General features: G+C 36.8%; 1 long non-coding RNA gene and 1 pseudogene across 1 annotated transcript; one reads left to right on the forward strand and one right to left on the reverse strand.

Annotated features, from left to right (window-relative positions):
* Positions 1–4,504: 4,504 nt before the first annotated feature.
* On the reverse strand, positions 4,505–5,868 carry LOC125492266 (putative cytochrome c biosynthesis ccmC-like mitochondrial protein; annotated as a pseudogene).
* Positions 5,869–7,181: 1,313 nt separating this feature from the next.
* On the forward strand, positions 7,182–9,140 carry LOC125492269 (uncharacterized). Its single transcript, XR_007268766.1, has 2 exons — positions 7,182–8,213; positions 8,812–9,140. It is a non-coding gene; the product is annotated as an uncharacterized LOC125492269 (long non-coding RNA).
* The last annotated feature ends 4,059 nt before the right edge of the window (positions 9,141–13,199 follow it).

Genomic DNA, 13,199 nt, shown 5'->3' on the forward strand with positions numbered 1-13,199 from the left:
CCCTCCTGCCTCGCCGATGTTTTTCGACGGCTGTCGGAGACCTGCGCTGCACTTCGCAGCCCCTGTTCATCTCCCTCGTGTGTTGTGTTGTTGTTCGTGGTCGCTGTAGCCCTGTTTTCTCTCCCCTGTTCTTGTGTCGTCGTTGCGGCTGGTTGTTGCTGCTGTTATGCGCCGCCGTGGCCTGCTGCTATGTCGCCGGTGCTCAGCGAGCCTCGCGAAGCTCCGCTGCTGTGCACCGAAGCTTCGAAAACTTCCCTCAACCTCTCTGTTTCTCGGTTCTTCTCTGTTCTTCGCTGCTCCTAGTAGAGTAGAGGTAAATTTATTTATTTTTAGACCCTTTTATTTGTAAATTAATTCCAAGTTGTTGTCGTTTGTTATTGTTGCTGCGTTGTTATTGTTGTTGTTGCTCTATTGTTGTGGGTTGTTGTGTTGTTCGGTGTTATGGTTATTGGCGTTGTTAGGTTGCTGGTTGGTGTGGTTGTGCGTTGTTGATATTTTAATGGTGGTTGTGTCGTTGTAGCGGTGGTTTACTGTTAGTGGGTTATCGAAGTGTTGTAGTGTGTTGTGTTACTGTTAATAATACTAACTATCCTTATTCTCAAAAGGAGGAATGTTTTATAATTTCTTATTTGTGTAATTAAGTTTGCTAATTAAGTTTGGTCGACTCAGTTCCATGGTTTGGAGTTATAGTTACGAAGTGAGAATTAGGAGAAGATTAAGGTAGATAATTTCTGTATTGGAATTGGGTATGGTTTGGTTTCCTAGTATAGAATTAGTTAGTTTCTATTTGGGAGATTTAGTTCAAATTAGTTCTTATTTAGTGAGGATCCTATTGATTATTGTTATTATCGTAAGGTTATTATGGAGGATGATTATGGAATTGAATCTCATTTGGAGATGAAGATTATTGAAGGTGTTGTTCAGAATTGAATAACGTTTCAGGTAACTTTTATGTTCAGTAAAATGATTTATTCATGCCCATGTGTGTGTGGATTTTTGTTCTATTTTTATAATACTTAAGTTCGTACTATGGCCATAGATATGAATGTGATGATGAAATGTTATTGATTGATTATGAATACGCAACTGTTTTGCTGGCTTAGTTTATGAACTGAAAATAGAAAGTGGGCAAGGTATGGGTGGAGGATGGTTATTTTTTGACCTGATACGGTCGGCTACGCTCCATAACGAACCTTGGGGGTAGTATTGTTGGGCTCCATAACGAACCTTGGAGGCAGCGTTTGTCGTTTTTCCAAAGCTCGTACTTGCCACTGATTTGTTTAAGAGAATGAGCTATGCCAGCGTTGTAATGAAAAGGAAATGATTGGAGAAATAAAATGTTTTAAACGGGCTGAAGTAAAGGTTACGAGTTTTCCACTCATTTTGGAATTTTGTTTGTTTTGTATTTTCTCCCTGAATTTGCAGGTTTGGTATCAAGAGCTCGAGAATGGAAGTGAAGCAAGATTATGGTGTCGTCCTAGATTACGGATTGAGTTTGTATATAGATAGCTGATTTGAGAATAGTTATTTATGTTTCGTTGTATATGATATTTGAGAATATTATTGGAGATATTGGTGTACTTAAGGTTGTTTTTCCGCTGCGATTTTATTAATTAAGATTTGGATTCTATTTATAGTTGTCGAGTGTATTTCGCTAGCACCTCGGAAGAGCGGGCTGTTACAACAACACTTCAATTTTCAGACTCTTACATTATGACTATACACTTTACAAATACCTACAAAACCTCCCTACAAAACACATATTTTCTGACAAAAACACAAACACATATTTTCAGACATACATACACATTCATATCTTCACGCTTTACGATTGCTCGCCTCGAAGGTTGTCAATCTCTTAGACCCGAGCCATAGTATAATCATGGGGGTGCTTGAATGAATTTTTTATTTTCATATTGAAGTTACTAACTATTTCTTTCATGATGTAAATCTTTAATATAAAATCGTTCCTTTGTACATCATAACCTTTTTCTTTCTTTTTTTATTTATTTACCATATTCATATGCATGCTACATGATTGTTATGTTAATGCGTTCATCACCTCACATGTTATTTTTGCTAATCAAAGGCCTAGAGAACTATACTAATATTAATCATATAACTTGTACAACTTGCTAGATTTTCTGTAATTTGATTGCATAATAACATATAACTAAAAAATAGTCTTTTATGTGTTTCCTGAACCAACCTAGATTAAATATTTTTAGAGTGCATGAGAATATTTTATGGTTATTCTATTGCATAAAAAATGACATGAATCGATGGGCCGACAATGGGCGATATGGTTCCTTGCCTCATTTGCGCATGTTCTATGCGCGAGGTCACCCCCAGGAGATTTACACTTTGTCCTTCCAAAAAACTTCCTGAGCAATAGTGTTGGATCTTATTCATAAGCAAACCTACCCAATCATGGCATTGTTCTCTTGTTCTTGATTTGAGAATTGGAGTGCGTCTTACACGTGACCACCTCTTTAAGCAGAGGCACGGGATCAATCTCTTAGTCATGGACCCTTTCATACTTAACCTAAACTTGACCATAGTTTCAAACATAGAACTTTTGGAACTTTTGCATACATGTTACATGACATTAGCTTGTGATTGCAAATTTGTATGTTATTAACTTGTCGGATTGGCATTGTTATGCCTAAGTTCCTAAAGTCACATTTCAAAAAAAATAAAAGATTTTCAATTGGCCAAAACCTCGCCTAAGTCCCAATAAACATGTTGGGGAGTAGTGTGCCAAGCGCATTAAGGTGCGCTTGGTGCACCACTCCCAAGCCAGATGAACGATTGTGCGCCTTGCGCATTAATGCTGGGTGACACATAGTCTATGCATCGCATGCTTTTCGTCGATTTAGTCGTGGTGGTGGTCGATCCTAGGTTAGATCCGTTTGCATTTGCATAAAAGAATGGTCATTCTATGGTTCTCACCTAATTAAAACAATCAATGTTCTAATGCAAGGTCGAGTCTGTCCAGAAAAAATGCATCTAGAAAATTGGTCATGGTAGAGTTATAATCGTCATACATGTCTACCTTCTCCCTATTATCCAACTGATCTTTACTATCAATCTACCAAATCATATTCAACCAATGTCAAAAACTTACATTTTTCAAAATCCATCCTACACCCTCTTCTATTATTCTACTATAATTCCCCATAATTTTATGGATTTTATAAATATGTTTTAATGAATATTTATATATATGTTTGTATATAAATAAATTCTTAGAGTTTTGACTATTTTAAAGTGAAAGGGATTATTTTATGATTTTGAATAATCAAATATCTTATTTAGTCATACTTTGTAAATTATTCAATAGTTTTAAACATCTTTGAATTGTAGTATAAAGGATTTTAAAATGGGTTAAAGGAGCCTAACTCAACTTAAGCACCCAATCAATTATTTTAAAGTCCACACATATTATTTTCCTAAACCCACAAGGGGTTATCTATATAAATCCAAACTAAACCAAAAATTTCCCGCACAATAATCGCTCACCCTAATTTATATCCTCTCGCTCCTCACAAAACTTTCCCCTCCCCTTCGGTCTTCTCCTCTTTCGTCCCAACGACACTTACTCCTCCCTCCTCCTCGGTGCCGACTCTCTCTCCCTCCCTCTCTTTGGTTTTTCTCTTCCTCCTATTTTATCTAATGTTAAGTTTATGTTTTAAGGCTTGATTAATGTTTTTATGATTAAAGTTTGTAGTTTCGATGATTTCAATATAAATTTTAGGTTATCTAATGTTAAGCTTATGTTTTAAAGCTTGATTAATGTTTTTATGATTAAAGTTTGTAGTTTTGATGATTTCAATATAAATTTTAGATTATATGATTTGGGTAGTAAAGTAATTAAATTTCAAATGTATTAATTTTGTTTAAGTAAGAGTTTTAAGCATCAAAGCATGAATTTTTAGGGTTTTATGAGTTGGAAATTATAGTACTATATTATAATTTATGAAAATTGAGTACTCTTATATTTATGTTTTATTTTTAAGGTAAGGAGAAGGTATCCTAACCGGATCAGAACCTCGCACAGGTTAACCCGATCCGGGTTTGCAAGTAAGGCCACTTGGGAGTAGAGGAATGGTAAGGGAAATCCCTCTTCCAAAGTGCCTCTAGTGAGATTTGATCACACAACCTTGAGGTTGTAAAATACAAACCAAACCACTAGACCAAATACTACTTGTTACTCTCATGTTTATGATTATGTTTTGAATAATACACACACTTTAATTTCTACGCTTTTAAGAGGGTTCTCGACTTCTCGTACAAATTAACTTGCGCGAATAAATTTGAGTAGATATGTACGCTTTTATATTCATTATGTATCTCGACATCTAAGAGCAATGCCATTGGTGATGAGTTTGGTCATGAAAATCTGAAATTTTGGATTGAACAAAAAAAAGTTGGATCCCATTGGTGAGAAAAAAGTGTTCACCAAATGATCCAATGTGTCATTGTTCACCATGTGAACAATTTGTTCACGTTGCATTGAGAGAAAAGGAGGAGTTTTTAAATTATTTTTTGGCAAAAAGCTGGAAGCATGACACACAGCCAGCCAGTGGCACGCTGCCACATGGCTGCTGCTGACTATTTTTGGGAAATTTCATGGAAATTTCCAAATTTCCCAGAAAATTCCTATTTCAAAAAAAATAAAAATAAATACCAAAATTCATATATTTTTCCCCTCTATAAAATGATATCCATATTGACATATTTCAGAACAAAAAAAAAACACTTCATAAAGTAGATTTTGATGGTTTTTTTGTTCATAAGTGGAGTGGAGGTGATATATATAGTTTTAAGAGTCCTTGCTATATAGACACTTTGTTGCAAACAATCCCATCCGTCTATTAGTAATCGCTCCATCCTAAACTTCTATTGAATGAAGGCCTTATGAACTGGAATGATGAATTAGATTCGAACCAATATCTCCGAGCGACTTTCCCTTTAGTCTATCATGATGGGAAGACCCCGTTGCCCCGGGTCTCGGCACCCTCCCGCCTTTCGACAAGATATTAGCCTTTATTCTGAATTACATCTAATCTCAATAAATAGAAAGTTAGAAGAATTAGTAATTCAATGGATGCAAAAAGACTCCGCGAGTGAATTAGGTTTGAGTCTTCCTTAAATGCAAGCACTAAGCACGTAAACTACCTTCTCGAGCTTCTATTTCTCCCGTTAAAGGAGATTCGAGAAAAGATGAAATAGGAAGACATATTTCAATAACAAATAAGAGATGGGTTGAGAAGAGGAAGTTAGCAAAGTTAGACAAGATTGGAATGAGCATAGGAACATGTATTGATGTACCAGATCGGCTAATGCTCCAGGTTGATGCGATGTATTCCACCAGTTGACTGGAAACTTGATTATTGGTATATCGATCGGTCCACACGATTGAAATAGGAGCCGGTTCTACAGGAAGCTTTTGAAAACACAACGCACCCAAGTAAATAAGGAGCAAGATGAATACAAAGTTAAACGAGCATCCCACACCCAAAAGGTCCCCCACATGGGTCTTCCCCGAAACCCCCCCGTAACTAAGGTAAACAATGTAGAAAAAGCACCCATTTCTGTACCGGTTTCGGAAGAGCGAAGAAAAAGAGGATGTTTTGTTAATAGGAACAAGAAAGTGTTATAGGTAACGATATAAACAAGAATACTCATCCGAGCCACAGACATGTACATAGAGAATACGAGAATTCCACTTTGTTGAAAATCTAGTGGTGCTACCCAAAGACTTAAATGAATAGCCATCACTGTTAAGAACAACCAAGATCCAATGAGAATTTGCGCGTAGTTCCTGGTCTTTGACATCAAAAAGTAAGGTTGTAATAAAGAAAGAGAAAGGGGGATGGGACCCTTCTACCGGTATCGGGCGTTTGGCTTCCTGAGCTGGCAGGCCCCTGTTGGGGAACCCCGGTACATGAAGGCTTGCTCTACACTTGAAATTTCTTCTTCTCTTTCTGCGCCATAATAATAGAGAGATAGAAAACACAACTATGAGAAGGATGCCAATAAAAAAGAAACCAAAATTGTCAGTCAAGAGGGGCTCCAGGGGGGAAGGGACAAATTTACCAAAGTTCTTCACATACCAATCATGTACGGGCACACCGAGACCCATATTCTTAGCATAAACGTTATACCAAGAGTTGTACTCTCTATGAGTAGGAAGTCCAGTTTTTCCCGCTAGTAAAGCGGGTGAAGTTTTGTCCAATTCCTCTTGGAGGGATTTGATATAGGCCCCTTGTATGGTCCCTTGATAAAAATCCTTTTGTAGAATAATAAAAATTATTGAAATTACTGAGCTTCGAGATAATCAAAGGATCCTCAATATACCGGGATCCAAACAGAGGCACTGAAGAAAAATGGCGAATAATAGATTGAGGCTAGATCGATACCCGGAGGAATTGGTATTCCCTGAAGAATAACTTCAGGCATCCCTGATCCAGACGCTCCGGATGCATCAGCAAATTCCTTGGTAAGTATTGGAAGCAGCTCCGGCACCTAGTGTAGACGCTCCGGATGCATCTAGCAAATTCGTTGGTAAGTATTGGAAGCAGCTCCGGCACCTAGTGCAGACCTCCGGATGCATCTAGCAAATTCGCTTGGTAAGTATCGGAAGCAGCTTCGGCACCTAGTGATTTTGCACCTTCTAACCTAACAGAGTAGATCATTTGCCTAACGCTTTTTCATTCACGATTTTATGTTCGTCATTCTTTGTCGATGTCGATTTTTCCCCTCTTTATTCGCTTTTTTTAGAACAAATTGAATAATAGGGTGATCCGGCCCCAGCTCCTTTTTTAGATTTATGAGGAGACGAGAATCATCCCCTACCTTCGGGACTCGAACCCAATATTCTTCCTCGACCCCTCTACGAATAACAATACAACTTTTCTATTTTCTACAAGACAAGCTTCGCCGCTTTTCAAAAAACTATTTGCTTGCAACGCCTCTTACGGGGACAGATTTCTCCTAAAAGCAACCTTTCCTTTTCATTCATTCGATTCAATCAGTAAGAAAGTCATATCAAAACATGAGTAAGTACGAAAATTTGGTAAACACACTCATCACCAATGACATTGATCTAAAAGCGTCTAATTTATAAAAAAAAGTCACGCGTAGTGGACACACCCCGTTTAATTAGGCGCGATTTTGAAATACCCGCTTCCACTCTAATTTGCACGTTCAGCTTCATCCGAGTATCTCTCAACTCTGTTAACTGACTCCAGACTTCTCGAAAATTTGAATTCTTCCAAATTCTTTCATTCCTCATATTTTTCTCTTTAATTCTGGGATTTGTAAACGGCATCAAGCTCGCAAATTCTTGCGTTCTCATTGGTATTAGATAAACCCTAAAATTTCAGTGATATGTCCCATCAAATTCTTGGGTCCTCGATTGATAATTGATAAACCCTACAATCTCTCACACGGCTAGGTTATCATCCTCCGGCGTTTACACGGCTCCGGCGCTCCGGTTCGGTATTGCCAGCGTTTACAGGTGAACCGCAATCTGTTATCATTATTATTCTGGGGAAAGCTTATAGCTGAATTGGTTAATTGCTCTGAAAAGTTTGAAACTTTATAAATGCAATTTGATGAATACCATATATATTGATATATGCAGGTTTTTTTTCGCTTATTATTGCAAAATCTCATCTGAGTTCGTTGAGTTGTTTATGTTAGACGTTGAAAATTGGTTAGTTTACATCTTTGTGTTGTTTAATCGTTTAAATCTATGTTATTGTGCAAATTAATTTGTTGAGATAGTATGCAAAGTTGCCGGAGATTTAGATATCCTTGAGGTAGTTGAATTTTCCAAAACATAATTGGGAGGTGGGTTGAAATTTTGGCTCCAATTTTTTGCGGGTAACTGGTATTAAATTATGAGGTCTTCAAGATATCAACTAATTTGCTGGGTTATTAGGGGCGTAGAATGAAGGGTTGTTGTGATGGGAACCAAGTTGTAGCCTATGCTTGCAACTCTTAGATGTTTCTTCTTAGCACTAGTATCAATATTCTCAGCAGACTGATCCTCTCCCAGAACTGAATCCACTTGATGTTCACTCATATCATCAATATCATCCTGATTCACCTCATCATCAACCAACCCACCATGAAAATTCAGCATTGACAGTTCGATATCGAATGCCGCAACTGATGAGACTATGCCCAGCAGGCAAACCAAGGTGAGAATAAATCCAAAACTTTATTTCCAGTCCCTTCATGTACCCAATTAAAACTGTCAATCAAGAAAAACTATAGGACCTATTTGTACACTTCTGAGTTCTAAGCAAATAAGTTAAGCTTCCTGAGATGAATCTGTGTTTACATATGTCAGTTTGTGAGACTAACATCAAGTAGACTCTCATCAGTTTGTTCAGCCCAAGTGCACCTTACGACAGGGAAGAGTTTAAGAGCAAGACTTTCACTTACAGCCAGATTGAACTTATGTTCAAGCTTCATCAATTTCAGTGCCATCTCGCCAAGAATCCGAGTCCTGAGGGCCATGTCCTCAAAATCTTGATGGAAATAAAATGTTAAACTGTCAATTACAACCACTCTGACCTGAAAGAACACACAGCTAATAAGTCAAACTCATTCATAACATAGAACATAATATTGTTACAGCTATTTGCATAATTAGAATTTCAAACTAGGCAGACTACAGAAACAAAACTGCTACTGAATATTTCGCAAGATTTATAAAGAATTTAGTGTTCGCCTGAATTCCTGAAACAATAAGAATTTAGAATTTTGATTGGATCTATTCTTTCCGTGGTCCAGGACTCATTTCATGTCATTTTGGCAGCTCAACATCCAAGTTATGCATCATTGCAAGTATCGGGATCACTTATGTATGTTATTAGTATATTTTATTTTTGGGTTTTGGGTTTGTGAGAAACAAGTGTATGGTAGAAGAAGAGTGTGAATGAGTTATATCATACTGTACTAGGATAAATCTAGTTTAAAAACTTCAATAGATCACAAGTTATTAGGAGGGAAATATACATTATATATTTTTATATACTTATTATTAAACTTGCCTATTACTTGGTTCTTATATCATATTTAAGTATTAATTATGTATAGATATGGATACACGTTGGATCGAACTACCTACTGGCCACCCTGATTATATTGTTGGTTGTATGAAATTTATTGAGTTCGCTAAGGAAGCTGTGGTAGAAGGAAAAATTCGATGTCCTTGTACAAATTGTAAGGTTGATAAATGGTTGCCCGTGAATGAACTAGAACGACATATTTTGTTTAAAGGATTTTTTAAGTCGTACACGAATTGGTTTTTTCATGGTAATGGAGATTTGCTACGGCGTAAATTTGGGATTGATGAAGGGAGCACTAGTGTAGAATCTATTGACAATCAAACAACTTTTATTGGTCGAGATGATATGGGTAGACTACTTAGATTGACTTTTGGCGTTGATCTAACTTCTAATGATTTATCTGATGCACAAGAAAATGACGAAGGGTTTGAAGAACCCATCGCCTATGAAGAGCCTATGGATGTTCATTTCTCAAAAGAAGAAGAGGCTAAGTATAAAAAGTTACTTGAAGCTTCTGATAAGGAACTTCACGAGGGGTGTACCACTTTTTCTAAATTATCTTTTTTGTTACACTTGTTTCACTTATGTATGAATCATTGGTCAGCCGAGTCTTTTAATATGTTACTCAAGCTTCTAATATATGCATTTCCCCAAATAATAGAGTTTCCAGTGGCTTATTAACAAAGTAAGAGAATGATAAAGGACTTGGGCCTTGGATATGAAAAAATTGATGCTTGTCTAAATGATTGTACTTTGTATTGGTGTGACTATTCAGAAGAAGACAAGTGCCATATATGTGGTACATCAAGGTGGAAGACAACCAAGGTTAAGAAGGGTAATATAGGTGATCAAGATAATAGCACTTGTAAGAGAGGCGAGGGAGCTAAGGTGATGCGATATTTTCCTCTCATCCCGAGACTAAAAAGGATCTACATGTCTTCTAAAACAACTGAAGACATGAGATGGCATGATAACTATAAGGACTCCAAGGAAGATGAGTTGTTTAGGCATCCTTCTGATGGCTCAGCGTGGAAACAACTTGATAATAGTTATCGTGATTTTGCTTTGGATCCTCATAGGGTTCGATTAGGTCTCACAAGTGATGGGTTTAATCCTTATCGTTTAATGAATACCACTCATAGTACATGGCCATTGGTGTTGATTCCTTACAATCTACCGCCATGGTTATGCATGAAACCATCATCGTTTATTTTGTCTATTATTATTCCCAGTAAATCTGGGCCCAATATTGATATTGATGTATATTTGAAACCGTTAGTGCATGAATTACAATTGTTGTCGACAGGGGGTTGATGCGTCTGATGCTTATAGTCAAGAATATTTTAATTTGTGAGCAGCTTTGTTGTGGACTATTAATGATTTTCCTGCCTATGCCATGTTATCGGGTTTAATTACTAATGGTTATCATGCGTGTCCTGTATGCATTGATAAGACCCCTGATTATAAATCTGGAGGCAAAATTTTGTTGTTGAGAGTATAGGAAATGGTTACCTGCAAATCACTCATATCGCACTAAGGGTGAAATTTTTGATGGAATCGAAGAGTATGGAGAAGCTCCTATTCGTGCTAGTGGGATTGAAATTCTAAGGCACCGGGATAAAATAGAATATGTATTTGGAAGGGTAAAGTTGTAGCGAAGAAAAAAAGAGTAAGAGGTGAGGTGAGTAATAAGGATGCTCATGCGAAGGAAGTTGGTATGAAGAGGAGCATATTTTTTAATCTCTTATATTGGGAGCATAATCTTTTAAGGCATAATTTGGATGTTATGCACATCGAAAAAAATTGTGTGATAATGTTTTGGAAACAATTCTAGACATGGGTAAATGTAGAGATAATGAAGATGCTAAAAAGGCTATTAAAGAGAGAGACATAAAATCACACTTATGGCTTCAATCTCTTCCTAATGGACAACAATTCGTGTCTCTTGTCTCATAAACAATGTTTGTAGAGGAAAGAAAGAGGTTTTTGAAAGTTCTACTTAAACTAAGAGTTCCTGATGGATATGGATCTAATCTTTTCAGATGTGTAAACATGAAGCAATGGAAGTTGATAAACCTTAAGATTCATGACAACCATGTTTTGATGCAAGATATTCTTCCTGTTGCTTTAAGAGCTTCTAATGCTACAAAAGTTATTAACGCTCTTACTAGTTTGTCTTCATTTTTCAAGAAGTTGTGCTTCGCTACTCTTGATCCACAGGAGTTAGATGCTCCTCAAGATAGTATTAATGACCCTTTGTGAGTTGGAAATGGAGTTTTTGCCTCCTTTTTTTACAATCATGGTTTATTTGGTGATTCACTTAGTGGATGAGGCTAAGCTTGGCGAACCAGTGCAATATAAATGGATGTATCCTATTGAGAGGACACATTCTAAAGCCTAACTTAAAGGATCTATTGCCTAAGGCTTCATTTTGGAGGAAACAATTTTGTTTTGTTCTAGGTTTCTGGAAGGGATTGAGACTATATTCAATAAACCTAGAAGGATTGATGATGACATTGGAGATTTCGGTAATTACTTGGGTGATACTGATGTTCGAGGGATTGGGAAAGATGTTAATGTCCGTCTCGATGACAAAAGTTTACAACAAGCTCATTGTTATGAGAGAAGTTTTAGAGTAAATAATACATTAGAGTGATCATTTCAATTTTTCCCTATTATATCAATCATTGTAATTTCTTTTCTTCCTAGAAGTGACATTTTACATGAAAGGCGACAAATAAATAACACCCAAAACCAAATCATTGAGAGTGATGAAAGTAAGTTCATCATTAATGAATTTGGAGAGTGGCCTCAAAATCAGGTTCATTGATCATCAATGAAATTGGAGAGCGGCTACCTAACTAGGTTCATTTTCATTTAATTTCAATAATGTGAAAGATTATTTTGAGGAAGCAAAAATGTTATATGATTAAATCATCTATTATGGTAGGTACACCACATAGATGCAAGCATCGAAGACGGAAAACTTAGAGAAGTATTGGTGCACGGTCTTGATAAGTCATATTTATATATAGTTTTTAGGTGCATTCAGGTTGTATTTTAGAGCATTTAGTTTCATATTTAGCTTCATTATTGCATCATATTCTTAAGTTATGTTATTCTACTCCTATTCGGTATGCTTTCTTGTTTTTGATGAATTTCAGGTAATGAAAACGTATTTGGAGTATGATTAGCTAAGCTTGTGGTTTCGGAGCACTTGGAAAGAAGCTATAATGAATAAGGATGGTATGAATATGTCATAGTACGAGTTTGAGCAAAAACGAAGCGGTAAATTATTAAAAGAAATGTGAAAAAAGTCACGTCTACTCTTCTAAGCATAACTTTTGATGTACTTGTTAAAATCTAGTAATTCCAGCATATTTGAAAACTATACTTGAAGAGCTTTCCAACGATAGGTCACACGTCCCGAGAAGACTTCTAGTCGAAAAGTTATGCCTTCTGGAAAATTGCACTATTTCTGCTGGAATCTGTCACGCGTACGTGCGGATCACTAATCCGGCCATTAATGTTTTATTCAAGACTTTTCTTATCTTGTAAATTACTAACCTAGTCCTATTAGGTTATTGAATATTATTTAGATTAGGAATATCTCTCCTCTCCCTCCCTTTTCGACGTTAGTTTGATTTCTTAGGTTTTAGTTTAGTTCTGGTCTTGTTTTTTCTCTCTATATTTTATTTAACTCTAGTTTCTATTTTTCTCCATTAATTCATGAGCTCTATTAGTTCTTTCATTGACTTTGATTAAAACAATCGTCATTGTTACCTCCGCCTCCTCCTCCCCCTTCTCCCCCTCGTAATGAGGTGGAAGATCTTCGAAGGGAAAATGAGAGACTTCGAAAGAGGAGAGGTGAATCTTTCAAACTCAAGATTCCAGAACCGAAAGATTTTTCGGGAGATCGAAGTGCCAATGATCTCGAAAACTTCTTGTGGGACATTGAGCAATACTTTAAAGTTGCTCACGTCGGCTATCGTGACAAGGTCTCGGTTGCGGCTATGTATCTATCGGGAGACGCCAAGCTGTGGTGGTGGTCTCGTGTGGAACTTATAACGTGGCTGGAAGGGATCCTATTGTGGATTGGGATGTGATGAA

This window comes from Beta vulgaris, chromosome 8 (assembly GCF_026745355.1).
Source record: "Beta vulgaris subsp. vulgaris cultivar EL10 chromosome 8, EL10.2, whole genome shotgun sequence".
In the NCBI taxonomy this organism is placed as follows: Eukaryota; Viridiplantae; Streptophyta; class Magnoliopsida; order Caryophyllales; family Amaranthaceae; genus Beta; species Beta vulgaris.